The sequence below is a fragment of the Callospermophilus lateralis genome, chromosome 4 (genome assembly GCF_048772815.1).
Source record: "Callospermophilus lateralis isolate mCalLat2 chromosome 4, mCalLat2.hap1, whole genome shotgun sequence".
NCBI classification, from domain to species: Eukaryota; Metazoa; Chordata; class Mammalia; order Rodentia; family Sciuridae; genus Callospermophilus; species Callospermophilus lateralis.
The window spans coordinates 40835586-40844900 of NC_135308.1; the positions used below are offsets into that span (position 1 = coordinate 40835586).

Sequence of the window (9315 nt, forward strand, 5' to 3'; positions counted from 1 at the left end):
TTTGCAGATACAATGAAGTTAAGGATTTTGAAATGTGGAGATTATTCTGGATTATACAGGTGGCTACTACGTGTTCTTATAAGAGAGAGACAGAGGGAAATAAGAGACACGCAGAAAAGAAAATGTTTGGAACTGGGAGGAGAGGGTTCATTTTCTGAGAAAAGTATATTTCTTTTAAGGTGATAACAGGTGACAATGGTTTTAACTTTGAAGCTTTTGCTTTTAGCTGTTCCTCTGACATGAGATGTCTTTTCAACTACAGCCAGATCTGGAAGGCAGATGGCAGGCTTCCCATTCAGGGCTTCCTATTTCATGTATATATGTTTACAGCTACACAAATGTATTTTAAAATTATACATCATTGTAAATGATCCAATAATAACTCAGTATTATATTATCAGTATTGGTCTGTTTTAAGCAACTCTTTGGTAACCTACTTTTTCGGTGATTATATAATATTCCTTCATATGACTGCAAAAGCATTAAGCTATTCTTGTTTGATAAAATGTTGTTTTTTTGGATGTTTAATAATATAACGAATGCTTTGAGGAATGGCCCATACAGAGTTTGGGCCATTCCTCAATTGTTTGTAGGGTTCTTTACAAATCTACTTGAAAGGATATTCACAAAAGAATTTCTGAGTAAAGTGGCATAAACTTTTGAAAGTCTTTTAAGACATCAACATGCTTTCAGAAGCATTGTAATGATTTATATGTCTGCCTGTAATATATTGATAGCAGTGAGATGGAAAAGGAAAGGCCGTGGAGAATAGGGAAAGGACGGTGCATGTCAGTAGGAGGGCAAGCATGAGGACAGCCATTTTAACAGGCCCTGACATGTTATGAGACAGTTTCTGTTTCTTAGAAAGGCTGTAAATCTCCATCTGGCCAAAAGCGACCACATAATCCATAATTGGGGCCATGCTCTCTGAGGGACAATTGAAATATCAAAACCCAATCCATAAGAACTTACAACTTTTCCTCATGTGCCTTTAAAAGAAGGAGACCTGTAAGAGTCACTCTTACCCCTATACCCAGTGCACCGCACAGGGAATTCTGAGTCTTTCCTTCACTTTCCTTTTTAATAAAATTCTTGCTTGCTTGCTGACTTTGGCAGAGTTCATGGTGTTCATTCTTTGTCTCTATAGAACACGAATCCAATCCTAACTCCTGATGGTAACAGGACCATCATAGTAACTTGCCATTCAAACAGTCAATCCACCCATGCACCCTTGTCTACCACACAGGGTCGACTTGCAATGCAGGTAACGTCAGTCTGACCCAGCACTACACTTACTGATGATATGAAGGGCACACAGGCAGAGGAGACATGGACTTGGCATTCCTCTCTGGATGGGTCATCAGAGGCTACTTCCTAACTGTTCATTTGTCCACACTAGGATGTAATTTGGTTTCTGAGAATCACTAACAAATGCACGCAGAACATAATAGCTCAGAAGCCTTTTACATTTGGGCTTTGTGTTACCCATTATGGCCATTAACAAATGACCTTATGTAAAACATGGCCGAAGAAAACACTATCTCTGGGTGAGAAATCCAGTGGGCCCAGCTAATTTCTCTGCTGTGGTTGCTACAAGGCTGAAGGTTTGAGGTTCTGCTCCCAGATTCTGTCAGGCTTTTGCGAGTTCAAGCTGGTTATAGGAATGCAGTCTGTTTTTCTGCTGGTGAGCCCATTATTAGCTTAAATCTTCAAAGTCATTTGAAGGACAGTAGGTTGAATCCTGCTTGTGCCTTATTTTGTTTTAACTTTTATTTTTTCCACATAATTTTTGTTGGTGCGTTATAGTTGTGATGAGATTTGTTTTTACATATTTGTACATGCACAAAATATAGCAATATAATTTGGCCATTAAAAATATGGAATGCTTCATGAATTTGCATGTCATTCTTGCCTAGGGGCCATTTCTAATCCTCTCTGTATTGTTCCAGTGCTGCAGAAGCAAGCACTGTGCCTCATTTTTCCTGCCTCTCTATTGCTGTATCTTTCTTTCTTTTTTTTTTTTAGTTGTTTATGGACCTTTATTTTATTTATTTTATTTTTATATGTGGTGCTGAGAATGGAACCCAGTGTCTTTCTTTCCCTTGTTCTGCAACCAGTAAAGTTTCTCTCCTAAGATTCCATATGATTAGATTGGGTCTGCCAGGCCATTTCAGGGTGATCTCCTTATTTTAGATATCACATTTGCAAAGTCCTTTTTTGTCATCAAAGATAACATATCCCCTGTTGATAAGTCTGGTGATTAGGGTGTGAACAATTTGGCAGGGATGGGATGTGGGGGTGTGCATTATATGCTGTATTTTCAGGTATATTTATGTTTCTAATATATTACAATGATTAATATATTAGGTCAGAAAATGAATATCTAACTTATAGAGTAGAAGTTTTCTGAAAGAAGACACAGAAAGAAAAAAAAGAATATAAGTAACAATAGAAAAGAAAAAAGAATTATGAGCTAATCTCAGTTCCCTTATAGAAATGAGAATTCATTTATTTGAATTACTAGTTGAGTGCCTCCTCTGCCCTTGAGCGCTATTCTAGGAACTTTGGAAATTACAAGAAAACTTTCAGATAATGCTTTCTGCCTTTAAGGAGCTTACTTTTTTAGTGAGTGTAGACATATAGCAAACAAGTAAAAGTACTCAGTAATTAAATTAAATGGCACTGTGGAAGATGAAAAGTACTACAGAAAAGTAATAGGACAGAATAGAGTAAGGAAGGCCATCAGAAATTCAGGGGTTGTGATGGGGCGTTGCAGTTTATCTAACCACATAGGGTGGTAAGGAAACATGTGAAGGTGGGGAAAGAAAAAAAGACTGGAAGAAGGTGTGGAAATTAGCCATGTGGGTATCTTGGAAAGCACACTGAAGCCTGAAGGCAGAGGAACCCATAAAGGTCCCTGTTTTAGTGACGTTTTTCTTGCTATGACCAAAAGACGTGACAAGATCAATTTTAAGGAGAAAGAGTTTATTTGGGGGCTGACACTCTCAGAGATCTCAGAAGGCCAACTGTATTCCCCAGGGTCTATCATGGAGGAAGCGTGTGGCTGAGGAAAGCAACTGGGGACATGGCACCAGGAAGCAAGAGTTCTACTCAACAAAGACAAATATATACCCCAAGGGTAGCCCCTGCGCCAGGCTTGGTTCATTGTCATGAGTATAAAATTTAAGGAAGGCCAGTGAACCTGATTTTCTTTACTTTGATTTCACCCAATAAAGTGAAAATGAGTGAGTAGGCAGAGAGACAGATTGTATGTAGGTTTCGCCAGAGAGAGAGAGAAGAGGGTGAGTGGGTAAGATCATGGAAGATATATGCAACATTGTGATTATGACAATTGTTGGTGGAATTTCAACATGATAAAGGAGGGAAGTAGGATTTAGGGAGTATTCAAGTCAATGGATAATAGATGGGAGGTTTTTGTGTGTCTAGGGATTATTTGGGTTGGAGTGTCAGAGAAAGCAAGCTAGAAAGTGCCAAGGTAGTGATCAAACGGGAAATCTGGGTGTTGAGAATATAAAGAACATGCTGTTATTGTTAGTGACAAAGTCTAGGTATGACTACAGGACTTATAAACTCCTAAATTGTGTGTGTATGTGTGTGTGTTTTAACATACTCTATGGAAAAAAGATTAAGATATTATTATATCAGGGGGTATTTGAGCTATATATAGAATTTACAGAAAGTAGGTAATAAAAATAATGCATTATTTCACTCCATCTCTATTAAAACATTTTTGATGACTTGTAAAGTTTTTTATTAGTTCAATATCATAAAGCAATGCATTGCTGATCAGACTCTTTGTTCTGAAACTATAAAGATGCAGACTTTGAAAAGTGTCTTAGTCTCATCAGATACACACACACACACACACACACACACACACACACACACATGCACGCACATTTTCAAAGTTTTGAAATGTGTGGTCACTGTGCAGATCACTGCCCATCTGGAACCTACTCAATTCAGACATTTTCAATCTGGTTTCTAGGAAGTGCTCTTGGCTGAAGTAGTACCTTCATGAATGCAAAATGATTTATGGATAAACTGGAACTGTAGTTCGCTTGCTATTCCTCTGACCTTTTGAAGTCAAATGCAAAATCCAATATCACAGACAACAAATATTTTTAAGATCAAGACATGACCTGGAATTACTTTCACTGCCCTTAAACAGTTGTGGCTCTGATCTAGAAAATCATTACTCTGTTCAGATCAATGGCTTTCCATTATTTCTTCTTTGATATTACTAGTTTAAGTTCAACTTTAAATATACCTCATTTGCTAGAAAGGTTTTGGTTTTTAATGTGCACTGATGACATTTAGTATTCTTCAAAATCGTTTCATTGCCCTGAAATATGTTTGCAGTAATCATATTGTTCAGATCATAAAATTATGTGTAAAGCAAAATTTGATTCAGTTACCTCTAACTTCTGGATGATGATATTTGATTTATAAAAAATTAATTAAATAATCTATTTATATTTCTACTGGATTACAGAAAAGAATTAAGGCAACATTTGCCAGTCTGTACTTGTTATGGAAACCCCCTTGACTTCTTTTTCGGCTAAATCCTCTTAGTACTTATTTTCCTCAGAGGTTTAGACAAACTTCTCTGCTCCTTAATTGTACTTGAAAATGGAATTCTTTGCTTCCTGAGGCTTTTATGACAAGTTCTGGACTCATGATTTTAACTCTTTTGAGTCTCTAGCTCCAGTGCCAGCCAGGCTAACCTTGGTGAGTGTTCCACAGTTAAGTGTGGCATAGCATTTATATTAATTTATGACATCAAGTAACCTGTGACACAGACTGAGAAAATCAAGTATTCGGGTATGTCAAACAATGCAGGATTTTTTTTTTTTTCAAACCAGGGATTGAAGTCAGGGACACTTGACCACTGAGCCACATCCCCAGCCCTATTTTGTATTGTATTTAGAGACAGGGTCTCACTGAGTTACTTAGCGCCTTGCTTTTGCTGAGTCTAGCTTTGAACTCACATCCTCCTGTCTTAGCCTCCTGAGCTGCTGGGATTACAGACCTGTGCTACTGTGCCCAGTACAGTGCAGAAATTTAATAGACAATTAGTATCAGACATGGATATTTCTTCATTTTTATTTGTTTTAAGAAGATATTTAATTTTCAGGGTCTTGTCAAACCTTAAGAATCAGGGATAAAAAGTCTATCTTTGTCTTTGCAACTTTTAGATCAGGTCTCAAAAACCAGAAGAATAAGAAAGGACAGAGTACATTAAAGAAAAAGTTTTATCATTGGTTTTTTCTTTGGAGAAGGATTGCTATGAGCTCTCTGCCTGTTATGATTTCAGACTTCTCAGACCCCTTGCTTACTCCATTAACTTTCTGTTTTCTGCTTTTCCCCCCATTAGATTACTCCTTCTGTAATATAAAGCTTTATTCGAAGTTAAAATACAAATGCCTAACTAATATTTCTGAAAAGCATCATAAGCCTTGTTAACTCCGTGTTCTTGAAGCAGTTTTGGAACGCTATCTCAAAGGAAGGGTTAACAATGGTGGAAACCACTCACGTTCACCTTCTGATTGTCAGACTTCCTCCTCCACTGTACTAGTCCTATCCTAGTTTTGCTCTCTCCTTCCTCCTTTCTCTTCCTTGATCCTACTTTTTCTCCTTCCTTCCTTCTTTCCCCTTCCCCCCCACTCCTTTCTTTTTTGCTGCTTATCCTGACTCTATTTCTGTTGAATGGATAATTCATTTGGAAATTTAGAAAATTTCCAGAATATGTTTCAATTTTGACAATTTTGCTTAATAATGATTTGTATCTTCTCAAACACAATAAGCTCATTTAATGGGCAGGTCCATTTTTTTTCTGAAAATTTTCTTGTATTATAGAAAAATGAACTATTTTTCACTATCCCATTAAAGGACAGAATATACGATTTCCCTGGAAAGGAAGAATGATTGATTTTCTTTTACCAGATCATTATTATCTGCCTAATATATCTATTAACTCTCTTCTAAGAGATTAATAACCTCTTTGTCTTAATTTTCTGCATCCTTTGGATCTCCAATTCAATTTTGGCCCAATATATCCCTACATTGTTTTGAGCTATTTCAACTTCATTATTATTTCTGTGGTATTTTCAATCCGTAGTTTGTCTTTTTAACTTTGCTCTCCTTTCTCCCTTGATTCTGTTGTCTTATCTTTTCATCTCGGATGTCTTCTTTTATTGATTTCATGTTGTCCATCAATTCTTTTTAAGTAAAAATGACTCATTGTGGAAAACTGTATGCTGTTCTTTGAGTAGTGTTTAATTCCATGATTAATAATTGTTTTCTTGCCTTCTAAAAAATCTCACCAATTTCCCTCCTTTATTTTGCTTGATTGGCTAAAATTAGAAATGACAAAAGAATTGTTTCTCCAGTAGTGAGAAAACACTTTGGAGGTATATATAGAACTTTTTTTCTTCTTTTCCCAAAGTGACTATTGCTGATTGCTTTGTATTTATTTCCATGTTTTCCTTTTTGCTATTAAATGTAAGTTAATATATGTGCACACACAGAGGCACACACATCTATACATGTATATATACTTGCACATATACTTTTCTATTTCTTTTAAAACATAGGATCCTACTCTGTATGCTTCATTTTAAATTTGCATTTTAGAAACTTGTTTTTTTAAAATAATTTTTTAGTGGTAAATGAACACAATACCTTTATTTTATTTGTTCATTTTTATGTGGTGCTGAGAATTGAACACAGTGCCTCACATGTGCCAAGTGAGCGCTCTACCACTCAGCCACAACCACAGCCCAGAAATTTTTTTTTTTAAAAAACTTGGCAATCTAGAATAAATCCCCTTTCAATAGCTGATCTTTTCTTCTTTAAAGCAACTGTTTAATAGTTGGTTTAAAATACTTTATTCAAATATATCACTAATCAGGACATTTGGGTAATGGTCTTTTTTACTACTTTAAATGATGTTTCAGTTCATACCAATATGTATAGATTCTTATATACAGACGCTTTTTTATCCAAAAAGGGGAATTATTGGAATAGAGGGTATGTGCATTCAGTTACTGATAGAACTTGTTGGATAACTTTTCAGGAAATTCATAACAGTATGTACTTGACTTAACATTTCATGTGAATTCCTATTTCCTCATACATTAGCCAATTTCAGATGTTACCAAAATTTCATTTTTGTCAGTATTATGGATGAAAAATGAGATTTCAGAGCTTTCACATTTCTTGAGCTATAAGTCTGAGCAAGTTTTCAAATATTTATTTGCATTTCCTCTCTCATAAATGGACTCACTATAGCCTTTACTCATTTTTCTATTGAGTTGCTTGTCATCTGCGTAGCAATTTATTCTTTTATTCTTCATTTATTTATTCTTCATTCTACATGTTTCACATATTTCTCTTCCTGTCTCTATGTGTCTTTGGACTTTATGAAATATTTTTATCTTAACTTTATTTTTGTTTGTCATATTATGACATCATTAATACTGTTCTCTGCAGAATCAAATGCTATGCATTAGTCATATGCTATCTATTATATGGATTTTTATATTGATTTTCCCTTGGAGTTTCTAATTATCTGGTTTTAAAAATTTCAGTGTTTCTCTTTTCTAATCTTGAATCTCTTGCAACTCCTCCTAAGTTCTGTGACCTCCTTTCTGGAGTCCTCTTTTCTTGTGTTGCTGTGTGAACTGATTTCCTTCAGCCTGTGGCACTACCATCTCTGTTCTTTCCCTTATTCTTTCTTGCTTTGACCTGCCTGTTCTTTATCCTACTGTTGGGTTTGCTCCTCATCTTGCTAGAGATGACATTGTGAGTCAACTTCCTAAGAAATGTGTGTGAAATATACAATTTAGGTGTCCTTAAAAACAAAACTTTATTTTGCCTAAGCACTTAATTAGTAATTTAAGTTGGCTAGAGAGTTTTGAGTTGACAACAATTTTCTTCTCCATTGTCTTATGACACCCAGTGACACTCACTAAAAGTTGAGCAGAAATATATAATTCCTATTCCTTTGTCGATGACTTGTTTTTTTTTTCCCTCTCAATGTCTTATGGAAGATTAATGCATATTCTCTTTATCCTGTCTTAAATTTCACGGTAAGGCGTAGATCTTAAAAAAAAAATCTATCTGGCATTCATTGAGTTCCTTCAATTTTAAGGTTTATGTCTCCTTTTAGCTTTTGCAAAATTTCCTGCATGCACTGACAAATTATTTACTTCCTGTAATGGAGTGAATGATGTTTCTCTTTAAATTCACAAGTAGAAGTTATAAGCTCCAATGTGACTATATTTCGAGATAGGGACTTTAAAAAAGTAATTAAAGTTAAATGATGTCATAGAAAGGAGTGCTAATCTGAAGACTAGTGTCTTTACATAAAGTAGAAGAGATGCCAAAGAGCTCTCCCTCCCTGAACACCCAAAAGAAAAATCAGTGAGGACAGAGCAGGATGGAAAGTCTTTCCAGAAACCAAGCCTGCTCATGTCTAGATCTTGGACTTCAAGCCTCTTGAACCGTGAAAAATTAAATTTCTGTTATTTAAGCCCCCTTATGTGGCATTCTGTTATGGAAGCCTGAGCTGATTAATATACTTCCCTCACCATGTTGTCTTTTTTGGAAATTTCATTAGTTGCATGATATACCTCTTGGAGAAATTGTCTATGTTTCCTTCTTTCCTTCCACCCTCCCTCCCTTCCTTGCTTCCTTCCTTCCTTCCTTCCTTCCTTTTTCTTTTCTTTCTTCCTCCCTCCCCCTGCTTCCCCCTCCCTTCTCCTCCCTCCCCCTTCCTTCCCTCTCCCTCCCCTCTTCCTTCCTTCCTTTCTTTCTCTTTCTCTCTTTTTCTTTTTTTCTGGTAGGGATTTAACCCGGGGTGCTTTGCCACTAAGCGACATCCCGTCCCCTTTTAAAATTTTTATTTTGAGAAAAGGTCTCTCTAAGTTGCTTAGGGCTTGCCAAGTTGCTGAGGCTGATTTTGACTTGTGATCCTCTTTCCTCAGCCTCCTGAGTTGCTGGGATTATAGAAGTGAGCCACTGAGCCCAGCTCTTTTTAAATTTTCTATCTCTTACTTTTTAATTGTACATTTAGGAAATTTATTAATTTTATCCTCATATCCTACTAAATATTTTTTAAAATCATCCTTTCTCTTTTCTATGAATTCTTATTTTCTGATGGTTCCAGTTTATTGTATCCTGAGCTGATAATTAAAATAAGAGCTATTATTTTGCTACCAAGTAAACTGTGTGTGTTTTTTCTGGACTTGGATTTGTCTTCGCTTTCTTTGGATTTTTCTTTCATTTTAG

General features: G+C 35.9%; 1 non-coding gene across 1 annotated transcript; it reads right to left on the minus strand.

Annotated features, from left to right (window-relative positions):
- Positions 1-1871: 1871 nt before the first annotated feature.
- LOC143398676 (U6 spliceosomal RNA) lies at positions 1872-1975 on the minus strand. Its single transcript, XR_013091286.1, has one exon. It is a non-coding gene; the product is annotated as a U6 spliceosomal RNA (small nuclear RNA).
- Between the last annotated feature and the right edge of the window lie 7340 nt (positions 1976-9315).